General features: G+C 41.3%; 1 long non-coding RNA gene and 1 pseudogene across 2 annotated transcripts in view; one reads left to right on the top strand and one right to left on the bottom strand.

Moving 5' to 3' along the window:
* Positions 1–19,997, top strand: part of LOC136395112 (uncharacterized) — a 123,078-nt gene that overhangs the window by 70,175 nt on the left and 32,906 nt on the right. The gene's annotated exons all lie outside the window — the stretch shown is intronic.
* Positions 16,735–17,220, bottom strand: LOC136393928 (NADH dehydrogenase [ubiquinone] 1 alpha subcomplex subunit 8 pseudogene; annotated as a pseudogene).

Genomic DNA, 19,997 nt, shown 5'->3' with positions numbered 1-19,997 from the left:
AATAAGTCTCAGGGCCAAACGCTTAAGCGTGTTGGCATTTTTTTTACCTGAGCCTGCATTTGGACACGGTCAACTTTATGTTGCCTGTTCAAGAGTTCGTGAAAGAACGGACGTAAAATTAAAAATAATTGATGGTCCTCTGCAAGGCGAGCTTAAAAATGATGGAAAGATCTACACAAGAAATGTTGTGTACAAAGAGATCTTTGACATGTGAATTAACATTTTATTATTTAAGTCACCTTTATTTATTGAGCTAGCAGTGGTTCTTAAGAAATGTATCTCCAGTGGTTTCCTTCACTGCACTCTACTTTAAGCAATTAAGCAAGTAGAAGGGGGAAACCCCATGGGGCACTAAGCAAAGGGGTGTCCTCGCCGCCTGCCCTGGGTAATTCAGTTTGAATTAGTAGACACCTTTGCACAAATCATTTTAATTACAATTTATAATATCTAGAACAGCAGTCATTTCGTATGGCCACCGGGCTTTCTAGTATATAAATATATATACATAACACATAGCTACAGACTACAGAATGCATTAACCAGAGGGAAAGGGAGGTAGAGGTAGGGGAGGAAGGCAGAGGGGGAGAATGGGGGCAGAGACTTTCACTGGGACAGTGAGGGGGAATGATATAGTGTATAGATGATGATATTGAGTTATACACTTGAAACCTGTATGGTTTGGTGAACCGTGTCAATCCAGTAAATTTTTAAAAAATGCTGTAAGGACTTCTGGTCAAGATGGCAGTATAGATAAACATAGTACTTGCCTCCTCTCACAACCATGTCAGAATTACAGCTAAACTACAGAACAAGCATCATTCAGAACTGCCTGAAATCTGTCTGAATGGAAGTCCTGCAACTAGGGAACTAAAAAGGAAGCCACATTAAGACTGGTAGGAGCAGCAGGGACACAGAACAGGCTGGTCCACACTCACATGTCAGGGATAAAAATCAGGAGGGATACTTCAGTGGTGGAGGTTCCTGCTAAGGTGTGAGGAGTCCCTCCCCCAAATCAGTCTCAGGGTTCATGTGCCAGGAAAGAAGTCCTCATAACTTCTGGCTATAAAAACCAGCAGAGATTGTGGCTGAGGGAGACAGAGGCTGCTAGAATCTCAGGTGGTTTCTCTTAAAGGCCCATGCATGGACTTACTCAGACTCACTCCCTCTGAGCTCCAGCACTGGAGCAGCAGTTAAAAAGGCAGCAGAGGCATACTGGGAGGAACTGAATTGTATGGCATTGGGACACCAGCTGGAGGACAGTTTTCTCCCAGACAAAGTGTTGGCAGAGGCCATTGTTCCTTTGATGAGCTCTTAACCCAGAGAGCTGGCAGGCAGGAGCTATATCTGAGACTCCACCAACCTGGCTCCCACTGTTTGCCCCAGCCTACCCAACTTTGGACTGGACCCATGCTCTTTCCAGTGGTTTTGGCCTGTCATAGCTCATGCCTCAGATTTTCCTAAAATCTCTAAAACAAACAACATCTGGCCTAAGCATGCCCTATGCCTCTCATTAAGTGGCCCCAGGCTCAGTACTAGCAGCAACTGGCCTTGATTTGCAGCTTGGCTACACCTGAGCACCTCCAAGTTCTGCACAAGTAGCAGCCATCTGCAGATCTCTTTGTAGCTCATGCCGGATGGCCTTGGACAGGACACAGGTAGTGGCTAACCTTGACCTGCACCTCCCAAGTGGCCCTAGAGCACACCCAGTGGACAACTTTAGACCACATTTGAAGCATCATCACAAACCATCTGCACAATCAATACACTCAAGAGGCATACTTAGTAGGCACCAGAGCCCTGCTGAATTAAGTGCTGTTCTGTGGAGTGGGCCCCTGCACAGCTTACCCTCCATGGTAGTTGGAGGTCAGTGTTTGGTGGTCACAACCTGTCTTTGCAACTGATCTGCCTAGGGTTAAATCCCTCCCATTGACATTCCAATAGCAATCAAGGCTCAACTAAAAGAGGAGGGTGTACACTGCCCACATGGGGGGACGAGGCACTCCTTGAGTGCCCAGGTTGGGAGATAGGGGAGGCTGTGCGACTGGACCCTACATTAGGCCACTCTACCAAGTCTGGGAGACATAGTAGCTCTACTAATACATAGAAATAAACGTAGGAGACTGCCAAAATGAGGAAACAAAGAAACATATCCCAAATGAAACAACAGAAAAAGAACTAAAATGGAGACAAGCAATCTACTAGATGCAAAGTTCAAAATGCTGATTATGAGAATGCTCAATGAATTTAGAACATCAATAGCATAGAAAAACAGAAATGAAAAATATACTAACAAAAATGGAGAATAATTTACAAGGAATCAATAGCGGAGTAGATGAAGCTAAGAATCAAATCAGGTTTAGAATATAAGGAAGTAGAAAACACCCAATTAGAAAGGCAGAAAAAAAATTCAAAAAGATGAGAATAGTGTAAGGGGCATCTGGGACAACTTCAAGTGTACCAACATTTGCATCACAAGGGTGCTAGAAGGAAAAGAGAGAAAGAAAGAAATTAAAAACTTATTTGAAAAAATGACAGAAAACTTCCTTAACCTGGTGAAGGAAATAGACATAGTCCAGGAAGCTCAGCAGACCCCAAACAAGATGAACTCAAAGAGGCCCATACCAAGACACATTGTAATTAAAATGCAGAAAGTTAAAGACAGAGAATCTTAAAAGCAGCAAGAGAAAAGCAGTTACCTACAAGAGAGCTCTCATAAGACTCAGTTGATTTCTCAGCAGAAACTTTGCAGGTCGGAAGGGATTGGCAAGAAATTGAATTCAAAGAAATGAAAAGCAAGGACCAACAACTAAGATTACTCTGCCCAGCACAACTATCATTTAGAGCAGGGGTCCCCAAACTACGGCCCGCAGGCCACATGCGGCCCCCTGAGGCCATTTATCTGGCCCCCACCGCACTTCTGGAAGGGGCACCTCTTTCATAGGTGGTCAGTGGAGGAGCATAGTTCCCATTGAAATACTGGTCAGTTTGTTGATTTAAATTTACTTGTTTGTTATTTTAAATATTGTATTTCTTCCTGTTTTGTTTTTTTACTTTAAAATAAGATATGTGCAGTGTGCATAGGGATTTGTTCAATAGTTTTTTTTATAGTGCGGCCCTCCAACGGTCTGAGGGACGGTGAACTGGCCCCCTGTGTAAAAAGTTTGGGGACCCCTGATTTAGAATCAGAGGACAGATAGATAAAGCACTTCCCAGAGAAGAAAAAGCTAAAGAAGTTCACCACCAAATAAGTATTACATGAAATACTATTAAAGGGTCTTCTTTAAGAAGTACAAATTGGTTGTTACAGAACAGTCATGAGGATGTAAAGTACAGCATAGAGAATACAGTCAATATTCTAATATCTATGTATGTTGTCAGATGGTTGTGAGATTTATCTGGATGATTGCTTAGTAAGTTATGTAATATCTAATAACAGGTGTGCACTTGAAACTCTAGCAGTTATCTCTGGAAGTCAGAACTGTGAAGGACTTTAAATTTGTTTTGTACATTTTTTTGTTTTTACCATGGGCATGTGTGAATTTATATTCAGAAAAAAATTTAGCTGTATATACATACATGCACATGGGTGTATTACCCCGCATAGTAATTGTGGACACATAACTAGACCTTCTTGGTAGTTAGTGATTGTTCACTTTCAGCACAAGTGTTCTGCATCTTAAAATGGAATGTTCTTATAGCAGTAGAACAACCATTGTGCTTAGGGTTTCTGTGTGAAAATATATAAATACATTTGTCTTTCCTGTTAGACTCAGTACACAGTCGTCCCTCGCCATATCGCGGTTCACTTTTCTCAGTCTCACTGTATTGCTGATTTTTAAATTGTATATATCTAATTTTGTATCGCAGATTTTTCACTATATCATGGGATTTTGCAGTATATAGGTATTTTTATATACTTATTATTTTAGTTATTTTTGCAGGAAAATAAGCATTTTCTAGCCTAAATAAATGAAAGTGTTTATAAGAGTGTGAGAAAGGTTAGTAACAGTGTGGGAAAAGTTTATAAGAGTCTGGGGAGAGTGTATAAAGCCTTAAATTATATATAAATAATAAAATAAATATAAAGTCGCTACTTCACGGGTTTTCACCTATTGCGGGGGTTCTGGAACCTACCCTCGCGACAGATGAGGGACCACTGTAGTTGAAAGCTGTTCTTTTCCCTTTATCATCAGCTTTAGTGAGCGGGCCCTGGGCATGCCTCACAGGATATGCCATCATTCATTTTAGTTTTTTAAAATTATAAGAGTGAATTAAGCTTGTCTTAAATATTCAAACAATACTGAAGTTTATAAAGTAAAAATTTAAAGCCTCATTCTCACCCTTACCTTCAAGTTCCAACCCCCAAAGATGGAAATGGTTCAATATATCATCTTAAAAACCTCTATGCATAACTTCTATGCAAATGTGTGTATTTTTGTTAGACAAATGAGATCATATCATATATACCAGTAAATATCTTCTCATACCATAGGTTTAGATATACTACATCCTTTTTAAAAAAAATGCTTACTCTTCTACTTGATAAGTGTAATATAATTTATTTAACTATTCCCCTATCAATATATATTTTCCTATTGCCTTTAGTGTCGCAAAAATGTTTTTACATATATTTTTCCCACTTCAGTGAGGAGATCTGTAGAATAAATTCCTGCAAGTGGAATTGGTTTTGGTTAAAACATATCTGCATGGATAATTATTATCCATGCACTAATTTACATTCCTACCAGCACTGATTGTATGAATTCCTTTCCCACACACAACTTCACTTATATTGTAATTATTATTGTCTTAAAATATTTGTCAACTGATATGTGAAAAATGAATCTCATTGTTTTATCTGAATTTCTTTCATTGATGATGAATATCTCTTTGTTGGTACAACCTATTTGGAAATGTGTGCAGATTCTGCAGATCCAACATGGAGGCTGGCCTAGAATGTACATTTTGGTTAAGTTGTGGGAGGCATGTGTGCATGTGCTTGAAAATGGAGTCCAGGAGAGAGCATTCAAGAAGAGGAGACAGAGAAGATGGTGCAAGGGTATATTTATGGTTTTATTTTTGGCCATCATGGTGGGGTGGGGAAACGGGGGATAGGTCAGATGATGGCACATTTCCATGCATAGAAATCAATACCTGTATGGCTACTGATTCCAGCACCCCTGACTTCCTCACGTGATGGCTGAAATGGGCCATCTCTTCCAGTTCAACTTGTTTTGAAACTATGGAAACCTTGTACATTATTCTCTGTGTACTTCTTCCCACAGAGATCTGGCCTGATACTGACTCTGCATCTGGACAAGCCCGTATCAGTTTTTCAAGACCGTACCTATCACCTAACGGTACCTCCGATACCTAAAGGATTTCATAGAACTCAGTTTCAGAATCACTGCTTGAAGTGGTCATGTTTCAAACCACTGTAAATGTAGGAAAATGTGAGCAGGGCCTTCGGTGCAGAAAAGAGTGTTCAGATATCTTTGCAACCAGTAATAGGTCAGTCTCATTTTACTGCCTTAGTTGTCATGCATACATCAGGCATCTATACCCCAGCATATATGAACTATAACATTTGTCCCAATAAACATTAAACCCCCCCCCCCTTTTAGAACCAGGAGCCTCAATAGAGGCACAAGCTCCCTGAGAGGGAGCAGACAGACTGGCCTCCAGGGCACCCTGTGACAGGGACTATGCAAGGAACTCCCAGACACCACTGTCTTGTTCACCATTTAGGGTGTCTTTACTGTCGTCTTCATCGCATGACCCAGAGATATCTACTTGGGGAAGAATGTGAGTCCTGACCCCCCCAGGCCCTCCAAAAACAAGTCAGTCTCCCACAAGTGCCAGTGGAGGACGTTTTCCCCGATTCTGTTGCAGTTGCCAGGTAGGCCCAGTGGTTCTCTCTTAAACACCTATCAGCTTTTACCCCGTAAACTTTATGTCTCGAGAGTTCATGTCTTCCAAACACACTGCATTCACAACTAGTTCATTGTTTCTTCTTTTTTTTTAATTAAGCAAATATGTATACAGGATAGGCACATAAGCCTTCTACTCAACCTATAGCACCAGAGTTACCTCAGGAGTTTATGCATAGATTCCATCAAAGGCAAGGGGATGTAATATGTTAGGACTTCGTGAGTAAAAGTAACCTTACCCTCCCCCTACCACAGTGGTTATCTTCTTTATAGTCCTAAAAAAAGAAGGACTCTGAGCTAAAAGCCCCTCAATGTCTTTATCCCACCCTTCTGACTTTCCTAGTCAGTTGGTGTTGGGCCATAAAAGCCAACAAGTGGTTCAAGATCACCAAACTCACCCCTCCCCCACACCTGAAGAAGGACGATTTACATTCACAATTAGCTGGTGACAGGAGTCCTGAGTCCAAAGTTTTATGCCAAAAACAGCCCAGGAACTGCTGGTCACTGAAGCTCCAGCACACACAGTTCCCTGCAGGGATCAGATCGTTAAGACCACATGAGGACAGAGGCTGTAAAAGTGTCTGCTTCTTCCAATTTAATTTTACCAGAGCACATAAATCCTCTGACGGTTTTCTTTAAGCAGTCATTCTCAACTTTAAATAAAATTTAAAAATCATTAACACCTAGTTTGCTTTTTAAATTTTTTTATATGAGGGAGAGTGGGGGGGGGGGGGTTGGGGGCTATAGAAGTCATTCTAATAGAAGAAAGAACACAGTTTTTCATGATTAGACATATTTGACTTTGAACCCTGGTTCCACCAAATATTTGGCTACATGGCCTTGGGAAAGACTCTTTTAAGGCTTGACTAACTTTTGGGGGAGTGGGAATACTACTACCTCCTAGCCTTGTTGTGAATATGAAATAACAAATATGGAGAAGGCAGAACATGCTGGCCCCGTAGAGGGCAGTTTACCTGCCTCCTTTCCCATCCCTTTATATCACAGGGAATCAGAGCCTCTAGTCCACCTGTATTTAAGGGAGCCTGGATGCTACAAGGGGACGCTGACTCTGGGGAAGGAGGAGGCAAAAGACAGTCGATTTTATTTTACCTGTAGAGGAAAGTCCCCTGGTCACTGCAGACTAGCCAATATCTGAGGAAGGTGAGAAGAGGCTTCAGAGAGCTCTCACCCAGCCCTCCAGCTTAACTTACCCAGCTACCCTGCCTTTAAGACCCCTGCCATCCCCTAGAGGAAAGGAGAAGCAGTTACTTCCTGTATTTGATGAAGGGAGGTGAGGGTGGAGGGCTTTGTCCATCCTCTTGCCTCTGGCCAGCACCTTTTCTCCCTAAAGCGTCTCTCAGAACTAAGGCTTCACTTAGTTGTTGGCCAATAGGAGCCAACAGACCCAAGTCCTAGGTCCCAGCAACTGCCTCCCCAGTCAGGGTCCTATCCCCAGTTTTCTCCCCTGCCTCCCTGCAGAGAGAAGGCTCAGCATCCGACCCACAACCACTGGGGACCCTGCTCTGCTGGAGATCCTTGAGCCACCAATGCCTAACTGCCCAGGCCACTTGTATAAAATGCAAGCTGTTGGCCCCCTTTGTCCCCTGCTTGGCCAAGCAGCCTGCCTGGCTGTCAGATGCAAAGGAAAAGATCATCAGCAGGACATGTTGAAAACATTGAGGTAAGAAATGAGTGGCTCATGGGGACAGAGACTTCAGGCTGATTGTGCTCTGTGCAGTTGAGACGGAACAGTGCCAAGTGTTGCTAAATTATAAGAGCAATTGTGAAAAATAGCAAGAACATAAAGACATCTTTGGCCCTGCCCTCCCACAGGAAGACAGTACTGTAGTGGAGAAGACATGAGAGTTGGTGTCAGGTGGACCAGGCCCCTTTCTGGTTATTTTTGGGAGGACAGATGACTCGGCAGTGATGGTAGAGATAGGACTGTGATGCTAGTTCTCACTGTTCACATGGTTGAGGTCTTACTGTGTGGTGAGTACTATTAGGTGCTTTACAACTGTTACCTCCCAACAGCCCTGTGAGGTAATTACTATTATTACCTTTACTTTATAGATGAGGAATCTGAGACTCTTAAGTGACGTAGCCTCTCTCAGCTTTCATTTCCTATCTGCACAATAGGAATTTTAAAAATACTACCTCATAGAGTTGGAAAAATAATGATTAGCTCACATCAAGTTTCTTCTATGAGAATGAGTCCCAATGAAATAATAAAAAGGAGCACAAGTCCTGATTATGGGGAAGTAGCCTCAACGCCATCTACATGTCCAGCAATAGGGAAAGGCTTAGTGGATTAGAACAGAATATTATACAACCACTAAAATATCTACAAAAACTGTAAAAGTATAAAGTTTGTAGAATATTATGTTAGATTAATAAAGAAAAACATGAAATAGTATAACGCACATTGATTACAACTACATGAATTAACGCGTAGACAAGGGTTTGGAAGCAAAATATAATTAGAAGCTGCTAGTCGTAGGTTATTTCATGTTGTTATATACTGCCTTTCAATTAAAAACAGAAACAACAACAAAAAAAAACAGGTGCTGCAAGTGGCAGCTACTTTCAACATGATTAGAATAACAACTAATGTTCTAGATGTGCAGAGGACACCAAAGCCTTACAACCACACCAGCATATGTAGAGAATGGCCCTATCAGTACCATCCTTTTCTTGTTATTATACTGAGAATGTAACACATCTTTAGAACAGATCCTGGAAAAAAAGTTCGGCTTCAAAAGATAAACGACATACCAATCAACCTGTTGCACTCTATAAGTCCAATAAAGTGTGTTAGTCCTTAATTAGAAGTTTTACCAGCGAGGTAGGAAAGCTTCCTTTAAAGGCCTTTTCCCTCGCTCAACTGGGAACATGCAGATTTAGGAACATGCAGATTTTCTCTTTCTAGGAAAGAGTGGTACTGTAACACTTAACCTCTAAGGAGATTATTTCATAAAATATTGATTTGGGGGGGCATAAAAGAGATAGTTCATAAATAGAAAATGTTAGTATAAGCAAAAATTCTTCCATTCTCTCAATTCAGGAACATAAAAAGTAAAGAATTCTGCTTACCAGCTGAGGCCTATGTCTACTATACCTACTGGGAGGTAGTCCGACCTAGAATATTCTTCTTCCTCAGAGTTATAATTCCAGGAACAGATGTGTAAAAAGAGACTAATCTGGACTGTGCAGTCTTTTACTACCAGTTGCGAAGGCAAAGCTGTAGACCTCCCAAGCTACACCTGGGCCTTTTCCTAAAGTCAGAATCATCTTACTGAGTTGTTGCAAGTCAATACAGTTCACCAGCTAGTCCTGTCTTGTGAACGCTGTGCACTGTACCACATCATATAACAGAGTGCCAGGACTACATCCTGCACCCCGCCCAGCCTCCCCGTATCACATGTAATTGTTGTCATTCTTGCTCTCCCTTTGTAGCTGGTAGCTATGCCAGGGATAGAGTAACTAACCTGCTGGAGTGGAGGAGCAGTAACACCAGAACCTAGAGGCACTGTAGTTCACATGCTGTCTCTGAGCTATCCTGAGCAAGTTAGTCCATCTGTTTGCTTCTTTTACCGAATCAGGAACATCAACAGATGTTGCCAGGATCAAATGAGAAAATTGAAGTGAAAGTACAAATAAACATAATTGTCACAATGAGTTATCAGTTCATGCTGACTAGAATGTCCGTAATGAAAAAGATAACAGCCTGACCGGTGGTGGCACAGTGGATTGAGTGTTGGCCTGGGATTCTGAGGGCCCCAGTTCAAAACCCTGAGGTTGCTGGCTAGAGCACAGGCATGTGCTTGAGCATGGGGCCACTGGCTTGATTGCAGGATCATCAACATGATCCCATAGTTAACTGGCTTGAAGCCCAAGGTCACTGGCTCAAGCAAGGGGTCACTGACTGGGCTTGAGCATCTCCTCCTCTTCCCCTCTGTCAAGGCATGTATGAGAAATCATCAGTGCACAACTAAAATAAAGCAACTATGAGTTGATCCTTCTCATCTCTCTCCTACCTTCTCCTTTTTTCCTTTCTGTTTTTCTCTAGCTAAAAAAATAAAATAAAATAAAACATAAAAGATAGAATAACAAATGTTGACAAGAGGTGATGTATGCTACAACATGAATGAACCTTGAAAGCATTGTGGTAAGTGAAAGAAGCCAGCCAAAGAAGGCTACAATTTGTGATTTCATTTATATAAAATATCCAGAATAGGCAAATCCATAGAGATGAAAAGAAAATTGTTGGAAGGGTTAGGAGTTGGGAGGAGTAGTGGGTACTGGATACTAGTGGGTCCAGGAGTTATTTTAGGGTGATGAAATTCTGAAGTTGATATATTGGTATTCTCTGTGAATATACTAAAAACTATAGAATTTTATACCATAAATTGTATGGTATGTGAATTTTATCTCAAGCTGTCACATTACTGTTTTTATTATGTTGTGGAAAACAAGTAGTGCAATGCAGAGGCCATTAATAATAACGATGTGTTTTCTACAAATGATCAAACCCAGCTTAATTCCAGTAAGGATCAACTCAGGACTTGGTTGACTTATTACCAACATCTGAGATCTCAGGATGTCCCACAGTCTGTCAGCTGGACCAGACCACACTTGTCATTGCCTGCATATTCATAAATATCAACAGCACCAGTGTTTAAACCTAAAAAATGGTGTCAGTTCCTTACAATAAAATCCCAGGAGGAAGAGTGAAGCACTCTTTTAACCCGTAGTAACCAATGTTTATGGAAAAGGAAGTGGAGAAAGGATAGGTCTTCATATGTGGTCTGTCATCTCAAAGAAGAATCAAAAATAGACAGCAAAGAGCCCAGCCCCCCAGAGCCTCTGGTACTTGTGGATTCTCTTTAAAAAGGCTGCATCACCAGTACCCTTGATGGGACAAAGGATGACACTGAGTGAGTCAGCAGTGACACAGACTCTGGGTCCAACAATGGATTCAGCAGTCTGGGACTCTGAATGCAAAGACAACTTAAGAATATTTTAAACCAGTGTATTTTGCCTATATTTCACTTTTTATGTATGCAAAATGTAAGAAATGTTGTAAAAATCTAAGTGTAAAAGAGCAACTTTTAAAATGTATAAATTAAAAACTAAGTTATAAGAAAACATCTTGTAGTTCAATTGGCAGCATTTTCTTCTGTGCATCTTAGAAGCAGAGGTCTTCCATCTGGTAATATTTGGTACTTATTAAAGGTAGACCATGAGCGCCATCTCAGCTAATATGACATGTCTAGCAGTTTCACTGAAAACATATGTAGTAGTATAATTCTTGCTTCTTGAGCACCGAAATGAATTTACACTTGTTTTAGAACTTGCCTGGAGATTTTGTCAGAGTTATGTCCTCTTTATTGACCCCTTACTCTGTTCCAGACATAGTGCTGACTGCTTTTTGTACATGTTCTCATTGGCACCTAACAAGAGTGGGGTGTAGAAGGTACCATTTCCTGTTTTATAGGAAAGGAACTGAGGTTAAAAATATTAAAGAACTCTCCCAGCATTCCTCAGCAGGGACTTGAATTCGTCTGGCTCCAGAAGACCCTGCTTTTGACTGCTCTGCTAACACACCTTTATGGCTGATTCTAAATTGGGTCTTAAAATTACAAACAATTAAACAAATGCAGAGGGAAATGGGGAAAGGAAGATGGATGTAGTAATATGGTAGTTGCAGACTTCTGGGCATTCTCTAATTACACGAAAGTCAACTCGGTCACCCCGCACTTTCCAGTCCCTGGAAAGAGTTTGGAACGAAGATAAGTGAGAATCTGTACTTACACATTCCAGATTTCTCCTCCTATAAATTCTGCTGATTGACTGTAAACTAAGTTTCTGTCTTCCAACTTTATTCTTCAAGCATTCTGGTTTTGCTTTAGTGTGTGGCAATACCCGTAGAGAGAACGACATGGGGTTTGAGACGTAGAGCCAGAACAAGGGTATCCTATAACAAAATGCCAAAAACAGTTATAAAGCCAAAAAGGACCACAGAGATTGGCGCACATTGAAACCACCAATGAACATTTTCCAAGAACTAGATTCTCAGAGTAGGCTTCCTGGATCAGCGGCATCACCTGGGAACCTGTCAGAAATGCAGATTGTTGGGGCCCAGACAGACCTCTGGGTTAGAGACCCTGGGGCTGAGGTCCTGCAATTTGTGCTTTATGAAGTCTGCTAACATTTTTTCCTCCCATTTTATTGTATTTATTGGGGTGACACTGGTTAAGGTCTCAGGTACACAATTCCATAACACATCATCCGTACACTGTATTGTGTGTTCACCACTCCAAGTCACCTACTAACATTTGAAAATCTCTGAACTAGAACAAAAATTTGGATAGGATCCTAGGCTGTTCCTCCTTTTTGGAAGTATATTGCTGGTCTATTTCAAATTCAATTAAAAGTATTGACTTTCATATTTCATACATGAAATTTCTTGTAGCATTTATACTATTTAAAAGCACAAAAATCTTAATCTGAAACCCTGATCTTGTTCTCCTGCTGTCCTCCTTAGCAATTAACGTTGACTTGAAATTTCCTTGGCCTAGTAGATTAGTTGGTTAGTGCGTCTTCCCAATATGCTAAGGTTGTGGATTTGATCCCGTCAGGGCACACACAAGAATTGAAAGCATAAATAGAAGTAACAACAAATCAATGTCTCTCTCTCTCTCTCTCTACCCCTCTCTCTCTTCCTCCCTCCTTCTCTTTAAAATCAATCAATAAATAAATGAAATTTTAAAAAACATTGACTAGAAATATGTTTTAAAAAGTCTGTCAGTCTGAAGTGTTTTCTGCTCTAAATTTTAAGGTATAGATGACAGAAAGCATTTTGTTTCACCTATTTGGAAACATATCCACATCAGTAATGTACAAATAGAGATGTGATATCACTAAAACTGTTCTAGAATTTCCTAGGGATATTCATTTTGCCATATAGGTATCTGTTTAATATAGTTGTTAAATATCAATTTTCTAATTTATTGACTCCAGAAAAAAAATGATGAAAAGTTGCTATAGCCAATAGAAGACAGAACACTTTTCTGGCTCTTGAATATCTTTAATTCAATTTCTGAAACGTTTCTTTACCTACTAATATGACAATTTGATTCTCGTTCTGGGGAAGTGAGGAGTTTGTTCAGGTCAGCCTTTCCCAAACGAATTCCTGTAGGATATCAACTTGTTCCTCAGGGCAAAGGCTCAGGGTCAAATACATATGGGAAATGCTGTGTGAAAATAATTAAATCCATAGATTCACTTCATGACTGTTTTGAGTCTTTAGTAGGTAATATGCACTGTGGCTCTATAGGGGGTTATATCACACACAGCATTGGCCATAGTTTTCTAATAAAAAAATTTTTGGAAACAAATCAATAAAGCATTGTTTCTAAGGACCTTCTGCACTGACTTGGAAATATTGCTATACAGAATCTTTCTTGTAATGGTAATTTATGCAAAGAAATTTTGCCTGTCAATTTGTTTGATGATTACCTTAGTTTGTAAAATATCCTGCAGATTGGGAGTTGAGGGTGTTATATTGAGTGGGACACTTGAAACTATGCCAGCACAATAAATTAAAAAGGTAAAATAAAATATCTTATTTTATTTTATTTTATAAATAAAATAATATTTTATTTATTAAAAATTAAATCCTAATTTATTAAAAATTAGGATTTTTAATGTCCTAAAACTAAAATATAACCCCTGGATATATGAAATCTATGTCTAAGTGCATCTCTGCTTTAAGGAATTCTTTCCATGTTTTACAAAAACATTGCTTCTGGAATATAATGTGTTTTTAGCAACTTAATAACTGTATAATGTGAGCATGACGAATAGTGTTCAAATTAAAATCTTTGTTAAAATTTTTGTTTTTATCTTGATAAAAAAGAAGGCCAGTTGACATTTTGACCTCATTGGTGGTAAAGTTATTTAAATTGTTAATGTTTCCTCAATGAAAATTTATTGAGTATAATGTTAAATAATGTTTTGCTCGATATTTGAGGCATTAAAAAGTATTGATTTTCTATAGCTGCATAACAAAAATCATCACAAATAGTCAAACATCACCCACATACCAGCTCACACTTCTGCAGGTTCAAAATCCAGCTAGGCATAGCCAGGGCTCTACTCAAGGTGTCAGGAAGCTGAAATCCAGGTGTTGGCCAAACTGAGCTCTTGTCTGAGGGCACTGGGAAAATTAACACTTTCAAGCATTCATGTAATCGGCAGAACCCAGTTACTGGTGACCATTTAACTGAGGTTCCCATGTTCTTGCCTATTGTCAGTAGGGCATTGCTTTCTGGTCCCAGAGACTGCTTTCAGGACCTTTCCACACAGCCCCTTCCACCTTCAAGCCAGCAAGGGTATGTCCATTCTTTCATGCGCTTTCAGTCTCTGACTTCTGCCTCGAGCCAGAGAAAACTCTACTTTTAATGATTCATTGAGATTAGGTCAGGCCCACCTAGGTAATTTCCCTTTCTTGAAGTCAACTGTGGCGTCTAACATAATCACTGGAGTAGTCTCACATTCAGACTGCACCACATTCAGATGGGGAGGAGAGGCTGCAAGGCTGAAGGTCATGTGGAGTCACCTTAGAATTCTGCCTGTTGCAAAGTATCAGGTGAATCCCAGTTCTCCAAACTTTAAGAATTATTCAGGAGATAGACAAATATAAACAGAATATAAATTTTAAAATGACTACTACAGAAAGTACTTAAGTATTGATAGTTTATAGGGTGACATTAGTTACATATAAAATTACAGTTGTTTTTTTTTAATTGTGCTGAGTCCTGAGGAATAATAGCAATGACTAGCATTTACTGAGTTATATATAAGCCACAGGTACTATGCTGCTTACATGTATTATCTCATTTGGTCTTTACAAAAATCCTACTATCATTCCCATTTTGCATTTGAGGAAAAAGAAGTTCAGAGCAGTGAGAGCTGGCAAGTGGCAGAACCAGGAGCAATGCCAAGCCATGGGTTCCTTATTACTATTCAATGTAACAATCCGTTGTTAAGCCATTACCCCGAGCCAGACACTTCTCTAGGTGCTGTTAATACAAAAGTAAGATCCAATTCCTACTCCTGGGAAGTCACAATGAGAGAGAGGGTCCAGGAAACAAACTACGTGCCTGGAGTATGTAGAGTTTAATAATAGTATAATGGCCTCACAAAACAGGATGATCAACTCTGCCTCAGTGGGTCACTGAGGGCTTCCTGGAGGAGGTGACATGAGCTAGATCTGAAGAATGAATAATTCTCCAGGAGAATGTGGAGGGTTGGGATGGATGAGAAGAAATTCCAGATGTGGGCAAAGGCAAGGAAGAATGAAGCCATGTGACCTGGTTACGAAAAGGCTAGTGTACCCTAGGTGAAGGGGAGAGAGAAGAGATGAGGCTGAAAAAGAAGCCAGGAATCCAATAATCAGTGGACTCGCACAACATAATGGCCTGTTGGGATTTATCCCATAGGTAGGGAATCCACTGAGGTTTTAAGCAGTAGAATACCATGAACAGAGTTATACCCCCAAAAAGTCACTTGAGCATTTCCACGGAGGATGTATTTGAGAAGAACAGTAATACAGTAGGAAAACCAATTAGAAGACTACCATCACAGTCTACATGAGTGATATCGAGGGCCTGTGGTGAGAGGCAAAACAAGTGAATGTGGATGGACCATGGAGAGGTGAGGTCTGACACTGGTTAGAGAGATGGCATGAACAAGAAAGGATTTAGGATCACTCTGGGTTTGGGTTAGCTTGTTATTTGGATGATGGCAACATTGACTAACATAAGGAGGGAAAAGTAAATTGAGTGTTGCCCAGATCAAGTTTGAGTTATCTGTATTACACTGTGGACACATCCAAACCCACCTGCAGGTATTGCAATGTTACAATGGACACATGCCCAGCCGGAAAGAGTATTTGTGTGGGGTGACTTCCTAAAGCGGAGAATTCTAGGGAGATAGTAGGAAAGCCAGGAGGGATAGTGAAAGAAATTTTCTAGAGCAGGTGAAAAATGACTAGAGAGCACAAAAGGTGGCTGGGGAGAAAATGGACTCCAGATGAAGAGAGTGTTGCCATTTGGTTTCACAGTAGTGCACACAGCATAGAGTGATGTAGTAACTATGCCCACAAGGTGAGCACTCTGTCCACTATGAAGTCACTTCAGCGTAGTCTTGAAGCTCTTTCTCAAGCTTAGGAATTTAATATATCTTCATTGTTATTGTTGGAGTGGAAGTGGCTTTGTTTCTCCACAGTAATCTCTCTTTAAACAACTTCACCAAGACTGAGCCACACATGCGGACAATGATTTTCAGGGGAAACTACAATGGCAGCCAGCTTGGTTGACCAGGGCCAATTTCATGGAAAACTGAGCTGCTAGCAGACTGCTCTGGGATCATGACCTAGTGAAGGGAATTGCTAGGTGTCTATAATGTTTGCTAGTGTCAGTCTGGCTATCACTTTCCCTGTCAACAGACATTCTGGTTGACTTAACAGATGGCTGTTGTCCACTGCTTCTTGCTCCTTAGGTTTCCTTTGCCAGCACTTCTAGTCATAATTTTTCTCTGAACCAACTTCCTTGTTTGCTCCTACTTGCCAAATTACAATCACTTTTTTTCCTTTATGTATTTTAATGGCCAGGAAATGGTATACTGACAAGTCATATAAATTAGCTTTTTTGTTCTTGTTTGTGATCTCAGAACTGCATGTGAGTTTTCATCCATCCTTTTCTGGGCGTGTGACTAAGTGTAGACCATGGACCCATCTTTACAGGGTCCAGAAAAAAAGGCAATCACCATGTTTGGCAGGCTTCGGAGCTCCACTACCTCAGAGCTGGGCTCTGGTCTTGATCTTGAGTGATAAGTATTGTCTGATAAAGGTCTGTTTTCACTTTGGTGACCTTGGACAACTTTCCCAGGTCAGGTCATACCCAGCTCAGCTGGTCCAGCACACTCTCCTAAAACTTTGCCCATCATTTGCGCCAGCAACAAAGTAGCTGTGGGCCAGAATAATCGATGCAATTCCAGTGTTCTGAGAGAGGCTTGGCACAGTGACGTTCCATCTGCCTGAAGAAGTCCAGAGTGCACTCGTTGACAAGCTTGCCTTCCTCTACTGCTGCTGTTCCCTTCCCAGTAGCACAGGCTGAGCTCCTTGTTGGATTTATCTCACTGAGCTCCACAGTGACAGTCACTGAGCTCCACAGTGATGGGCTGCAGCTTTAAGCACAACAGAACTGGTTGTCACCTCCTGGACTCATATCCTCCAGAGTAGGCATTCCCACTGTCCTGGCATGATGGTGGTGGCCCCAGCCTGGACGAGGCATCTGCAGCCGCATTGACCCCCATCTGCTACAATCATTTTTTAATCCTACTTCCTTGATATTGCTCCCAGGTTTTGGTTGGAGCTTTGGGTCACCACCGTATCCTCAGTCACTCATCTACAGAGCAAGCCTGTTCTCGATTCACGCATGCCGGTGACATCCATGTGGAGAGCCTAGCCATGTACATTGTGGATGACAACTTTGTAGGTGTTAGGGGCAGCCCACCGTCACTGCTATGAAGAAGAGTCAGAGAGGTTGGACAAGAGGGCAAGCTAGCTTAAAAGTTCTTGCAAATTGGGCTAAGGATGTGAATTCTAGTGGTGTGTCTTGTCCTTGTGAATCCTAGGGAGGCCCTGGAGGCATGGGTTTGGGGCAGCGGGATGGCTCGGTGAAATCCATGTTTAGGGGAAGCTAATCTGAAACTGAGGGTAAGTGGCATTGGAGTAAGGATCGACTGGAGGCCAGAAGTCTAGTTAATGGCAGTGGAGGTAGATGGCCTATGCAAGGCCAGGACTGAAATGGTGACACAGTATAGAAGGGAAACACCATGTTGAACAGTCGTTTCAAAGAGAGAAGCAACAAGATCTGGTGACTGATGGACTATGGCAGATAAAGGTGAGGAACACAGTGATATATTCTTTTTATTTAGTTCTGTGATTGTTATTGGCAGTGCTTTAGGTATCTTAATTAATATTATGCATTGTTTTAGGTGTATGTCTATGAGCACTATGTATCTGTACAACTTGACTATTCCGGTCTGTCAGAGCCTGCCACGCCTACCCTGGTTTATTCAGTACATTTAATGGAATGAGCAGCTTCTTGGAAATTCCGGCCTACAATCTCATCCAAACGTTTTCCTTTGTCAGAGTTCTTAGGAATAAATGACCCTAACATAAGCAGAATATATAGAATAGAGTTTTGAGAGAAACTCAGGCTAATGAGGAGGAGAATTGACTAACGTCTCAACCAGGAAACATTTATTAAGCACTTACTGTATGCTAAGGTTGTCAGATGCTGTGGCTGTGAAATCTGTAAACTACCCCTTCCCCAAGGCCCTGAATGCCTTCTCAGGAGCCAGGTGTCCCTGTGAGGAGTGACCAGCAGCAAGTGGCATGAAGGGTCTATGTGAGCTGCCAGTTGGCCCACGCATGGGTGGCATTTGCATACACAGGGCACTGGGCCTCTGGAAGCCATCGCAGAGGAAAAAACAAGGTCAGGGGGACAAACACCTCTTAGCTTGAAGGCCGTGATATAGGCAATAGACAAACTGGGGCCGGTATGTTTAGTCACAGAGTTCAGAGGCATTTGTCCTTTCTCCCCCAGAGGTTTATTCTTTGCAAAACACTTTTATGTGTATTAATCTCATTTTGGTCTTGACACAGTCCAGCAAAGGAGGCAAGGTGGGGATTATAGGGGGAAGGATTTGTGAGAGATTTGTGATGTTTAAACAGCAGGACTTCATGACCAATTAATCTTCCAATTGAGGGTGGGGAAAGCATTGAGGATGACCTGCCCACACTCACTCTCTCACTTGCTTATTAAATCATCCTTGCAGCAAACTTCTTCAAGGGTCCTTTTATTGTCCATCTGTGCACTGGCACCAGGGTCCCACATTCCTGGCTAGGGTTACCGAGTGGCTCATAGTGCCATTGCCTGTGACGGGGAACACAGAAGAAGAGCACCTGGTGCTGACTGTCCTTCAGATCCCCACCTGTCCATGGGACACCCAGGTGAAATTGACCAGGAGGTAATTTTTACAGAGAATTTAGACTTTTGCAGCACAGAGGTCTGGGATCTGATACAGATTTGGAAATGAGTATCTGTTGGTGAGAGTTAAGACCTCAAGTGGGTTACATGACCTGGGGAGACCCTGGGTAAGACATTTAAGAACCCCAAGCTTTTCTCTTTTCTGTAGGAAATGAAGATAATGTCTGCATCAATGGATTACCTTAGATCAAATGAATGTGAACAGATCTGAAAAACAGCAAAGCACTATATAAACTGAAAATATTACTGGTATCTCATCACTATAGTATCAACATCTTCTCTGACAAAACAGCTTAGCAAATTCCTCAAAAAGACCAAAATTTTGGCCTGACCAGTGGTAGCACAGTGGATAGAGCGTCATTCTGGGACACTGAGGACCCAGGTTCGATACCATGAGGTCGCCGGCTTGAGGACTTGCTCACCAGCTTGAGTGGGGTGTTGCCGGCTTGAGCATGGGATCATAGACATGACCCCATGGTCACTGGCTTGAGCCCAAAGGTCACCGGCTTGAAGCCCAAAGTTGCTGGCTTGAGCAAGGGGTCACCGGCTCAGCTAGAATCCACCCCTCCCCATCAAGGCATGTATGAGGAGCAATCAGTGAACAGCTAAAGAGACACAACTATGAGTTGATGCTTCTCAACTCTCAAAAAAAATTTTTTTGTACTAATATTCCTCCATTATCTCATTATCATGCCTCCCTTCCCCAGGCAGAGATCAAGAGCCAAATAGAAATAGGTCTTTTTTTTTTTAAATAGGTCTTCTTAAAAAATATTTTTATTATTTTATTTACTTAGTGATTTTAGAGACAGGAAGAGAGAGAAAATGAAACCTTGATTTGTTGTCCCACTTATTTATGCATTCATTGGTTGGTTTTTGTACATGCCCTGACTGGGGATCAAACATACAACCTTGGCGTATCAGGATGACGCTCTAGCCAACTAAT

The sequence above is a fragment of the Saccopteryx leptura genome, chromosome 2 (assembly GCF_036850995.1).
Source record: "Saccopteryx leptura isolate mSacLep1 chromosome 2, mSacLep1_pri_phased_curated, whole genome shotgun sequence".
In the NCBI taxonomy this organism is placed as follows: domain Eukaryota; kingdom Metazoa; phylum Chordata; class Mammalia; order Chiroptera; family Emballonuridae; genus Saccopteryx; species Saccopteryx leptura.
Note: the sequence above shows the minus strand (reverse complement) of the source record. Positions and strands in the feature narration are given on the sequence as shown.